We start from the raw sequence: 13,096 nt of genomic DNA, 5'->3' as shown, positions 1-13,096 counted from the left end.
ATGTGTATCAAGGATGGGACAATCAAAGGTGGGAGGAGCCATATGCTTATGACCTTTCTGCACTCAGAATGGAATTTTTGGAGCTACAGGAGTCCAATTGGCGCGCTCTCCATTGGGTTGGAAAGTAGACATCTAGGGCTTTCCAGCAATATATAATAGTTCATACTTTGCGCGAAAATAGACGACGTAAACTGGCGTTCAACACCAGTTTCATGTTGTAGTCTGGCGTTCAGCGCCAGAAACAGGTTACAAGTTGGAGTTCAACACCAGAAACAGGTTACAACCTGGCGTTCAACTCCAGAAACAGCCCAGGCATGTGAGAAGCTTAAGTCTCAGCCCCAGCACACACCAAGTGGGCCCTAGAAGTGGATTTCTGCACTATCCATCTTAGTTTACTCATTTTCTGTAAACCTAGGTTACTAGTTTAGTATTTAAACAACTTTTAGAGACTTATTTTGTATCTCATGACATTTTAGATCTGAATTATATACCTTGTGACAGCATGAGTCTCTAAACTCCATTGTTGGGGGTGAGGAGCTCTGTAGCGTCTCGATGAATTAATGCAATTATTTCTGTTTTCCATTCAAACACGCTTGTTCCTATCTAAGATGTTCATTCGCGCTTCACTATGAAGAAGGTGATGATCCGTGACACTCATCATCTTCCTCAATCCATGAACGTGTGCCTGACAACCACCTCCGTTCTACATTAGATTGAATGAGTATCTCTTAAATTTCTTAATCAGAATCTTCGTGGTATAAGCTAGAATTGATGGCAGCATCCTTGAGAATCCGAAAAGTCTAAACCTTGTCTGTGGTATTCCGAGTAGGATTCTGGGATTGGATGACTGTGACAAGCTTCAAACTCGTGAGTGTTGGGCGTAGTGACAGACGCAAAAGGATCAATAGATCCTATTCCGACATGATCGAGAACCAACAGATGATTAGCCGTCCTGTGACAGAGCATTTGGACCATTTTCACTGAGAGGATGGGAAGTAGCCATTGACAACGGTGACGCCCTACATACAGCTTGCCATGGAAGGAGCCTTGCATGTTTGAAAGTGAGGAAGCATTATGTTACAGGAATTCAGAAGACAAAGCATCTCCAAAACTCCAACATATTCTCCATTATTGAGTAACAATTACTTATTCCAAACACTTTCACTTTTTACAATTAAATTCAAAGAATCTTATTGGCATCCTGACTAAGATTAATAAGATAACCATAGCTTGCTTCATACCAACAATCTCCGTGGGATCAACCCTTACTCACGTAAGGTATTTGATGCGGCGGAAATTGGTGTATTAAAAATTATTAAAATATATACGTTGCAAGTATAGTTCTTAACTCACCAGAAATCCACTTATCAATTTAGAATGGTGTCATAGGAAATTAAAATTAAAATTCTGGGAGTATGAATCCCAGGTCATCTCCCAACGAGTTGCAGAAAAGTGTGCTATTTTATTAATCAGATGTTTTCAAAAAGGTTTGAGTTGAGTAAACAGGAAATAAAATTGGAGAATTTGAATGATGTAAATAAAAGCCTTGACTGGGAGTTGATTAGTTGGAAGCCCCATTATTGTTGGATTACTCTCTAGATTGATTGATAATTAAAGGTTATCCTGTTTAGTTATCTCTTACTAGGTAAGGGAAAGTCAAACAAGTTGGAATGCTATGTCCGTTCACAAGTTGCAACCCACTTAAAAAGGGATTGGTGTTAGTGACTAGAGGGCATTCCAACAATAAACCCAATTACAATCTTTCTTTTAAGCCTTCCAACTCAAGGGTTCCTTTCAATCAACTCTCCATCAAGTTAGGGAACTACTCGCTCATTGTGAATGTAAAATTCATAACATATGAAAGGGAATTGAAGAAAGACATTGTAAATAAAAATCAAAATAATCAATTAAAATAAAATAAATCCTGTATTAAATAATCCTAAAAATATTCCAATGGTAAAATTAACAAAGCAAAGGACATGGAAGAGTAAAGCCAAGTAAAGAAAACTAACTAGAATGACGAAGTCTTGATGAGGTAATAACTCTTCTCAGTATCCCAATGCAAAAAGTGGTAGAAAAATAAAATCCTAAGAACTATCAATGTCTCAAAAGAGAAAACCTAGAGGAGGAGTAAAAACTAGATCTAAAACTAAAACTATGTAGAATGAACTGTTGTTCTGGTTTCTGCATGTTCTTTGGCTCTAGTCTGCTGTTCTGGGCCAAAAACCGGGTCAAAATAGGGTCCAAAATGGCCCCCAGCAAATTCTGCAGATTATGCAGATCGCGCACATCACGCGATCGCGTCATCCATGCGGACATGTCATTCGCGTTTTTCCCTGCCACGCATTCACGTCGTCCACGCTTCCGCGTCTCGTGTGCTTTTCCAATCCGCGCGGTCGCGTGAGCCATGCGGCCGCGTCACTGCGATTTCTCCTCTTTCGCGCGAACGCGTGAGCCATGCGGCCGCGTCACTTCTCGCTGGTTATCTCCTCACTTTCTTATGTTCCTTCCATTTTTTGCTAGCTTTCTTTCCAATCTCCAACTCATTCATGCCCTATAAAGCCTAAAACACTTAACACACAGATTACAGTATCGAATGGAATAAAGGAGAATTAAAATGCAGAATGAAAACTCTCTAGGAAGCAGTTTTCAATCATGTAATAATTTCAGGAAGGAAATATAAATGCATGCTAAATTAATGAATAAGTGGGTAAGGATCATGATTAAACCACACAATTAAACACAATATAAACCATAAAATAGTGGTTTATCAACCTCCCCACACTTAAACATTAGCATGTCCTCATGCTTAACTGAAGAAGATAAGATAAATAAGTATGAACATGTAGAAACTCATGCAATGCAATGTGGTGCGCGAAATTGTGATCACTACACAACTTTGCACAACTAACCAGCAAGTGCACTGGGTCGTCCAAGTAATAAACCTTACGCGAGTAAGGGTCGATCCCACGGAGATTGTTGGTATGAAGCAAGTTATGGTCACCTTGTAGATCTTAGTCAGGCAGACTCAAATGGGTATAGATGATGAATAAAACATAAAGATAAAGATAGAGATACTTATGTATATCATTGGTGAGAGCTTCAGATAAGCGTATGAAGATGCTGTCCCTTCCGTCTCTCTGCTTTCCTAATGTCTTCATCCAATCCTTCTTACTTCTTTCCATGGCAAGCTTATGCAAGGGTTTCACCGTTGTCAGTGGCTACCTCCCATCCTCTCATTGGAAATGTTCAACGCACCCTGTCACGGCACGGCTATCCATCTGTCGGTTCTCAATTAGGCCGGAATAGAATCCAGTGATTCTTTTGCGTCTGTCACTAACGCCCCGCCCTCAGGAGTTTGAAGCACGTCACAGTCATTCAATCATTGAATCCTACTCAGAATACCACAGACAAGGTTAGACCTTCCGGATTCTCTTGAATGCCGCCATCAGTTCTTGCCTATACCACGAAGACTCTGATCTCACGGAATGGCTGGCTCGTTTGTCAGGCGAGCACTCGGTTGTCAGGCGATCAACCATGCATCGTGTATCAGGAATCCAAGAGATATTCACCCAATCTAAGGTAGAACGGAGGTGGTTGTCAGTCACACGTTCATAGGTGAGAATGATGATGAGTGTCACGGATCATCACATTCATCAAGTTGAAGAACAAGTGATATCTTGGACAAAGAACAAGTGGAATTGAATAGAAGAACAATAGTAATTGCATTAATACTCGAGGTACAGCAGAGCTCCACACCTTAATCTATGGTGTGTAGAAACTCCACCGTTGAAAATACATAAGAACAAGGTCTAGGCATGGCCGTGAGGCCAGCCTCCCAAAGTGATCAAAAGATCTAAAGAACAAAAGTTTCCAAAGATCAGAAGATTGATAAAAATACAATAGTAAAAGGTCCTATATATAGAAAACTAGTAGCCTAGGGTGTACAGAGATGAGTAAATAAAATAAAAATCCACTTCCGGGCCCACTTGGTATGTGCTTGGGCTGAGCAATGAAGCATTTTCGTGTAGAGACTTTTCTTGGAGTTAAACGCCAGCTTTTATGCCAGTTTGGGCGTTTAACTCCCATTTTGGTGCCAGTTCCGGCGTTTAACGCTGGGAAATCTGAAGGTGACTTTGAACGCCGGTTTGGGCCATCAAATCTTGGGCAAAGTATGGACTATTATATATTGCTGGAAAGCCCAGGATATCTACTTTCCAACGCCGTTGAGAGCGCGCCAATTGGGTCTCTGTAGCTCCAGAAAATCCACTTCGAGTGCAGGGAGGTCAGAATCCAACAGCATCTGCAGTCCTTTTCAGTCTCTGAATCAGATTTTTGCTCAGGTCCCTCAATTTCAGCCAGAAAATACCTGAAATCACAGAAAAATACACAAACTCTTAGTAAAGTCCAGAAAAGTGAATTTTAATTAAAAACTAATAAAAATATACTAAAAACTAACTAAATCATACTAAAAACATACTAAAAACAATGCCAAAAAGCGTACAAATTATCCGCTCATCACAACACCAAACTTAAATTGTTGCTTGTCCCCAAGCAAATGAAAATCAAATAAGATAAAAAGAAGAGAATATGCAATGAATTCCAAAAACATCTATGAAGATCAGTATTAATTAGATAAGCAGGGCTTTTAGCTTTTTGCCTTTGAACAGTTTTGGCATCTCACTCTATCCTTTGAAATTCAGAATGATTGGCTTCTTTAGGAACTCAGAATCCAGATAGTGTCATTGATTCTCTTAGTTAAGTATGATGATTCTTGAACATAGCTACTTTATGAGTCTTGGCCGTGGCCCAAAGCACTCTGTCTTCCAGTATTACCACCGGATACATACATGCACAGACACATAATTGGGTGAACCTTTTCAGATTGTGACTCAGCTTTGCTAGAGTCCCCAATTAGAGGTGTCCAGGGTTCTTAAGCACACTCTTTTTGCCTTGGATCACAGCTTTATTTCTTTCTTTTTCTTTCTTTTTCGTTTTCTTTTTTTTTCTTTCTTTTTTTTCGTTTTTTTTTGTATTCACTGCTTTTTCTTGCTTCAAGAGTCATTTTTATGATTTTTCAGATCCTCAGTAACATGTCTCCTTTTTCATCATTCTTTCAAGAGCCAACATTCATGAACCACAAATTCAAAAGACATATGCACTGTTTAAGCATACATTCAGAAAACAAAAGTGCTGCCACCACATTAAAATAATTAATCTGTTATAAAATTTAAAATTCATGCAATTCTTTTCTTTTTTCAATTAAGAACATTGTTTATTTAAGAAAGGTGATGGATTCATAGGACATTCATAACTTTAAGGCATAGACACTAATGATCATAAGACACAAACATGGACAAACATAAAGCATAAATTTTCGAAAAACCAAGAAAATAAAGAACAAGGAGATTAAAGAACGGGTCCACCTTAGTGATGGCGGCCTGTTCTTCCTCTTGAAGGTCTTATGGAGTACTTGAGCTCCTCAATGTCTCTTCCTTGTCTTTGTTGCTCCTCTCTCATGATTCTTTGATCTTCTCTAATTTCATGGAGGAGGATGGAATGTTCTTGGTGCTCCACCCTTAGTTGTCCCATGTTGGAACTTAATTCTCCTAGGGAGGTGTTAATTTGCTCCCAATAGTCTTGTGGAGGAAAGTGCATCCCTTGAGGCATCTCAGGGATCTCATGATGAGAGGGGTCTCTTGTTTGCTCCATCCTTTTCTTAGTGATGGGCTTGTCCTCATCAATGAGGATGTCTCCCTCTATGTCAACTCCAACTGAATAACAGAGGTGACAAATGAGGTGAGGAAAGGCTAACCTTGCCAAGGTAGAGGACTTGTCTGCCACCTTATAAAGTTCTTGGGCTATAACCTCATGAACTTCCACTTCTTCTCCAATCATGATGCTATGAATCATGATGGCCCGGTCTAGAGTAACTTCGGACCGGTTACTAGTGGGAATGATTGAGCGTTGAATAAACTCCAACCATCCTCTAGCCACGGGCTTGAGGTCATGCCTTCTTAATTGAACCGGCTTCCTTCTTGAATCTCTCTTCCATTGGGCGCCCTCTTCACAAATGTCAGTGAGGACTTGGTCCAACCTTTGATCAAAGTTGCCCCTTCTAGTGTAAGGATGTTCATCTCCTTGCATCATGGGCAAGTTGAATGCCAACCTCACATTTTCCGGACAAAAATCCAAGTATTTCCCCCGAACCATAGTAAGCCAATTCTTTGGATCCGGGTTCACACTTTGATCATGGCTCTTGGTGATCCATGCATTGGCATAGAACTCTTGAACCATTAAGATTCCGACTTGTTGAATAGGGTTGGTAAGAACTTCCCAACCTCTTCTTCGGATCTCATGTCGGATCTCCGGATATTCACTCTTTTTGAGTGAAAAAGGGACCTCGGGGATCACCTTCTTCAAGGCCACAACTTCATAGAAGTGGTCTTGATGCACCCTTGAGATGAATCTCTCCATCTCCCATGACTCGGAGGTGGAAGCTTTTGCCTTTCCTTTCCTCTTTCTAGAGGTTTCTCCGGCCTTGGATGCCATAAATGGTTATGGAAAAACAAAAAGCAATGCTTTTACCACACCAAACTTAAAAGGTTTGCTCGTCCTCGAGCAAAAGAAGAAAGAAGAGAGTAGAAGAAGAAGAAATGAGGAAGAAGGGAATGGCTTTGTGTTCGGCCAAAGAGGGAGAGAAGTGGTGTTTAGGTTGTGTGAAAATGAAGGGGTGAAGAAGGGTTTATATAGGAGTGAGGGGAGGGGTAGGGTTCGGCCATTATGGGTGGGTTTGGGTGGGAAAGTGGTTTAAATTTGAATGGTGAGGTAGGTGGGGTTTTATAAAGGATGGATGTGAGTGGTGAAGAGAAAGATGGGATTTGATAGGTGAAGGGTTTTTGGGGAAGAGGTATTGAGGTGATTGGTGAATGGGTGAAGAAGAAGAGAGAGTGGTGGGTTGGTGGGGATCCTGTGGGGTCCACAGATCCTGAGGTGTCAAGGAAAAGTCATCCCTGCACCAAATGGCATGCAAAAACACGTTTTGTGCCAAATCTGGCGTTAAACGCCGGGCTGGTGCCCATTTCTGGCGTTTAACGCCAGGTTCTTGCCCTTTTCTGGCGTTTAACGCCAGTCTGGTGCCCCTTTCTGGCGTTAAACGCCCAGAATGGTGCCAGACTGGGCGTTAAACGCCCAACTGCTAGCCTTACTGGCGTTTAAACGCCAGTAGGTTCTTCCTCCAGGGTGTGCTATTTTTCTTCCTGTTTTTCATTCTGTTTTTGCTTTTTCAATTGATTTTGTGACTTCTTATGATCATCAACCTACAAAAAACATAAAATAACAAAAGAAAATAGATAAAATATAACATTGGGTTGCCTCCCAACAAGCGCTTCTTTAATGTCAGTAGCTTGACAGAGGGCTCTCATGGAGCCTCACAGATACTCAGAGCAATGTTGAAACCTCCCAACACCAAACTTAGAGTTTGAATGTGGGGGTTCAACACCAAACTTAGAGTTTGGTTGTCGCCTCCCAACACCAAACTTAGAGTTTGACTGTGGGGGCTCTGTTTGACTCTGAGTTGAGAGAAGCTCTTCATGCTTCCTCTCCATGGTGACAGAGGGATATCCTTGAGCCTTAAACACAAAGGATTCTTCATTCACTTGAATGATCAGTTCACCTCTATCAACATCAATCACAGCCTTGGCTGTGGCTAGGAAGGGTCTGCCAAGGATGATGGTTTCATCCATGCACTTCCCAGTCTCTAGGACTATGAAATTAGTAGGGATGTAATGATCTTCAATCTTCACCAAAACATCCTCTACAAGTCCATAAGCTTGTTTTCTTGAGTTGTCTGCCATCTCTAGTGAGATTCTTGCAGCTTGTACCTCAAAGATCCCTAGCTTCTCCATTACAGAGAGAGGCATGAGGTTTACACTTGACCCTAAGTCACACAGAGCCTTCTTGAAGGTCATGGTGCCTATGGTGCAAGGTATGGAAAACTTCCCAGGATCTTGTCTCTTTTGAGGTAATTTCTGCCTAGACAAGTCATCCAGTTCTTTGGTGAGCAAAGGAGGTTCGTTCTCCCAAGTCTCATTTCCAAATAACTTGTCATTTAGCTTCATGATTGCTCCAAGGTATTTAGCAACTTGCTCTTCAGTGACATACTCATCCTCTTCAGAGGAAGAATACTCATCAGAGCTCATGAAAGGCAGAAGTAAGTCCAATGGAATCTCTATGGTCTTATTTTGAGCCTCAGATTCCCATGGTTCCTCATTGGGGAACTCAGTGGAGGCTAGTGCACGCCCATTGAGGTCTTCCTCAGTGGCGTTCACTTCCTCTCCCTCCTCTCCAAATTCGGCCGTGTTGATGGCCTTGCACTCTCTTTTTGGATTTTCTTCTGTATTGCTTGGGAGAGTACTAGGAGGGAGTTCAGTAACTTTCTTGCTCAGCTGTCCCACTTGTGCCTCTAAATTCCTAATGGAGGACCTTGTTTCAGTCATGAAACTTTGAGTGGTTTTGATTAGATCAGAGACCATGGTTGCTAAGTCAGAGGTGTTCTGCTTAGAACTCTCTGTCTGTTGCTGAGAAGATGATGGAAAAGGCTTGCCATTGCTAAACCTGTTTCTTCCACCATTATTGTTATTGAAACCTTGTTGAGGTCTCTCTTGATTCTTCCATGAGAAATTTGGATGATTTTTCCATGAAGAATTATAGGTGTTTCCATAGGGTTCTCCTAGGTAATTCACCTTTTCCATTGAAGGGTTCTCAGGATCATAAGCTTCTTCTTCAGATGAAGCATCCTTAGTACTGTTTGGTGCATTTTGCATTCCAGACAGACTTTGAGAAATCAAATTGACTTGTTGAGTCAATATCTTATTCTGAGCCAGAATGACATTCAGAGTATCAATCTCAAGAACTCCTTTCTTCTGACTTGTCCCATTGTTCACAGGATTCCTTTCAGAAGTGTACATGAATTGGTTATTTGCAACCATTTCAATTAGTTCTTGAGCTTCTGTAGGCGTCTTCTTCAGGTGAAGAGATCCTCCAGCCGAGCTATCCAAAGACATCTTGGATAGTTCAGAGAGACCATCATAGAAAATACCTATGATGCTCCATTCAGAAAGCATATCAGATGGACATTTTCTGATTAATTGTTTGTATCTTTCCCAAGCTTCATAGAGGGATTCTCCATCCTTCTGTCTGAAGGTTTGGACTTCCACTCTAAGCTTACTCAATTTTTGAGGCGGAAAGAACTTTACCAAGAAGGCATTGACTAGCTTTTCCCATGAGTCCAGGCTTTCTTTAGGTTGTGAGTCCAACCATGTCCTAGCTCTGTCTCTTACAACAAAAGGGAATAGCATAAGTCTGTAGACCTCAGGGTCAACCCCATTAGTCTTGACAGTGTCACAGATTTGCAAGAATTCAGCTAAGAACTGATGAGGATCTTCCAATGGAAATCCATGGAACTTGCAATTCTGTTGCATTAGAGAAACTAATTGAGGCTTAAGCTCAAAGTTGTTTGCTCCAATGGCAGGGATAGAGATGCTTCTCCCATAGAAGTCGGGAGTAGGTGCAGTAAAGTCACCCAGCACCTTCCTTGCATTGATGTTGTTGTTGTTGTTTTCGGCTGCCATGGTTTCTTCTTCTTTGAAGAATTTGGTTAGGCCCTCTACAGAGAATTGTGCCTTAGCTTCTCTTAGCTTTCGCTTCAAGGTCCTTTCAGGTTTAGGGTCAGCTTCAACAAGAATGCCTTTGTCTTTGTTCCTGCTCATATGAAAGAGAAGAGAGCAAGAAAATATAGAATCCTCTATGTCACAGTATAGAGATTCCTTGAGGTGTCAGAGGAAAAGAAAAATAGAAGGAAGAGGTAGAAGAATTCGAACTTAATTAGATAGAGTTCGAATTGTACATTGAGAAGGAGTGATACTCCATAAATAGAAGGATGTGGGAAGAGAGGAAGAAATTTTCGAAAATCAAGTGAAATATTTTGAAAACACATTTTTTAAAAAAAAAATTTTAATTAATTTTCGAAAATCAAGAGTGAGAAAGAGATCAAGTAATTTTTGAAAAAGATTTTTGAAATTAGAAATCAAAAAGACATGATTTGAAAACTATTTTGAAAAAGATGTGATTAAAAAGATATGATTGAAAAGTTATGGTTTTAAAAAGATATGATTGAAAAGATATGATTTTGAAAACAATTTAAAAAGATTTGATTTTTAAAAATTAATGACTTGCCTAACAAGAAAAGATATGATTCAAACATTAAACCTTTCTCAACAGAAAAGGCAACATACTTAAAATGTTCAATCAAATCATTAATTGTTAGTAAGTATCTTTGAAAAAGGAAAGAAATTGATTTTGAAAACATTTGATTGAAAAGATATGATTTGAAAAAGATTTGATTTTGAAAAACTTTGAAAACTTGAAAAAAAATTGATTTGAAAACAAAATCCTCCCCCTGTGCCATCCTGGCGTTAAACGCCCAGAATGGTGCACATTCTGGCGTTTAACGCCCAATGCACTACCTTTTTGGGCGTTAAACGCCCAACCAGGCACCCTGGCTGGCGTTTAAACGCCAGTCTGTCCTTCTTCACTGGGCGTTTTGAACGCCCAGCTTTTTCTGTGTAATTCCTCTGCTGCATGTTCTGAATCTTCAGTTCCCTGTACTATTGACTTGAAAATAGAACCAAGATCAAATAAACAATGCATGCAAGACACCAAACTTAAAATTAGACACTAGACTCAAACAAGAAACATAAAAAATTTTTGGTTTTTATGGTTTTGTAATTTTTTTGTGCTTTTTCAAAAATTATATGAAAATAGAAAATAAGAGTTTCAGAATTCTCAATTTGGATTCCAGGAATCATTGCAATGTTAGTCTAAAACTCCGGTCCAGGAATTAGACATGGCTTCACAGCCAGCCAAGCTTTCAAAGAAAGCTTCGGTCCAAAACACTAGACATGGCCAATGGCCAGCCAAGCCTTAGCAGATCATTGCTCCAATAGCAAGATTGATAGGAATCAACAAGCTCTTGTGATGATAGGTTGAAACCTCGGTCCAATTAGATTAGACATGGCTTCTCAGCCAGCCAGACTTCAACAGATCATCATGAAACACTAGAATTTATTCTTAAGAACTCTGAAGAAAAATACCTAATCTAAGCAACAAGATGAACCGTCAGTTGTCCATACTCAAAACAATCCCCGGCAACGGCGCCAAAAACTTGGTGCGCGAAATTGTGATCACTACACAACTTTGCACAACTAACCAGCAAGTGCACTGGGTCGTCCAAGTAATAAACCTTATGCGAGTAAGGGTCGATCCCACGGAGATTGTTGGTATGAAGCAAGCTATGGTCACCTTGTAGATCTTAGTCAGGCAGACTCAAATGGGTATAGATGATGAATAAAACATAAAGATAAAGATAGAGATACTTATGTATATCATTGGTGAGAGCTTCAGATAAGCGTATGAAGATGCTGTCCCTTCCGTCTCTCTGCTTTCCTAATGTCTTCATCCAATCCTTCTTACTCCTTTCCATGGCAAGCTTATGCAAGGGTTTCACCGTTGTCAGTGGCTACCTCCCATCCTCTCATTGGAAATGTTCAACGCACCCTGTCACGGCACGGCTATCCATCTGTCGGTTCTCAATCAGGCCGGAATAAAATCCAGTGATTCTTTTGCGTCTGTCACTAACGCCCCGCCCTCAGGAGTTTGAAGCACGTCACAGTCATTCAATCATTGAATCCTACTCAGAATACCACAGCAAGGTTAGACCTTCCAGATTCTCTTGAATGCCGCCATGAGTTCTTGCCTATACCACGAAGACTCTGATCTCACGGAATGGCTGGCTCGTTTGTCAGGCGAGCACTCGGTTGTCAGGCGATCAACCATGCATCGTGTATCAGGAATCCAAGAGATATTCACCCAATCTAAGGTAGAACGGAGGTGGTTGTCAGTCACACGTTCATAGGTGAGAATGATGATGAGTGTCACGGATCATCACATTCATCAAGTTGAAGAACAAGTGATATCTTGGACAAAGAACAAGTGGAATTGAATAGAAGAACAATAGTAATTGCATTAATACTCGAGGTACAGCAGAGCTCCACACCTTAATCTATGGTGTGTAGAAACTCCACCGTTGAAAATACATAAGAACAAGGTCTAGGCATGGCCGTGAGGCCAGCCTCCCAAAGTGATCAAAAGATCTAAAGAACAAAAGTTTCCAAAGATCAGAAGATTGATAAAAATACAATAGTAAAAGGTCCTATATGTAGAAAACTAGTAGCCTAGGGTGTACAGAGATGAGTAAATGACATAAAAATCCACTTCCGGGCCCACTTGGTGTGTGCTTGGGCTGAGCAATGAAGCATTTTCGTGTAGAAACTTTTCTTGGAGTTAAACGCCAGTTTTATGCCAGTTTGGGCGTTTAACTCCCATTTTGGTGCCAGTTCCGGCGTTTAACGCTGGGAAATCTGAAGGTAACTTTGAACGCCGGTTTGGGCCATCAAATCTTGGGCAAAGTATGGACTATTATATATTTCTGGAAAGCCCAGGATGTCTACTTTCCAACGCCGTTGAGAGCGCGCCAATTGGGCTTCTGTAGCTCCATAAAATCCACTTCGAGTGCAGGGAGGTCAGAATCCAACAGCATCTGCAGTCCTTTTCAGTCTCTGAATCAGATTTTTGCTCAGGTCCCTCAATTTCAGCCAGAAAATACCTGAAATCACAGAAAAACACACAAACTCATAGTAAAGTCCAGAAAAGTGAATTTTAATTAAAAACTAATAAAAATATACTAAAAACTAACTAAATCATACTAAAAACATACTAAAAACAATGCCAAAAAGCGTACAAATTATCCGCTCATCACAATGCAACCTATATATATGAATGCAACTATATGATTCTTGCCCACTTGATCAAAAGCAAATAAGCTCTTCAAAACAATTTTAAATCAAATTCCACTAATTCTACCATTATACAGTAAGACAGATAAAAGTGCAAGAAGATAGCTCATGAAAACAGGGAACATGGAGATTCAAGCATTGAACCCTCACTGATGATGTATGTATGCTCTAATCTCTCTAGT

At 40.5% G+C, this 13,096-nt stretch overlaps 1 non-coding gene across 1 annotated transcript; it reads left to right on the top strand.

Moving 5' to 3' along the window:
• The first annotated feature begins 9,119 nt into the window (after positions 1–9,119).
• LOC130972222 (small nucleolar RNA R71) lies at positions 9,120–9,227 on the top strand. Its single transcript, XR_009083415.1, has one exon. It is a non-coding gene; the product is annotated as a small nucleolar RNA R71 (small nucleolar RNA).
• Positions 9,228–13,096: the final 3,869 nt, after the last annotated feature.

This window comes from Arachis stenosperma, chromosome 3, assembly GCF_014773155.1.
Source record: "Arachis stenosperma cultivar V10309 chromosome 3, arast.V10309.gnm1.PFL2, whole genome shotgun sequence".
NCBI classification, from domain to species: domain Eukaryota; kingdom Viridiplantae; phylum Streptophyta; class Magnoliopsida; order Fabales; family Fabaceae; genus Arachis; species Arachis stenosperma.
The sequence above is the reverse complement of the archived record's forward strand: the minus strand, read 5'-3'. Positions and strand labels throughout refer to the sequence as shown.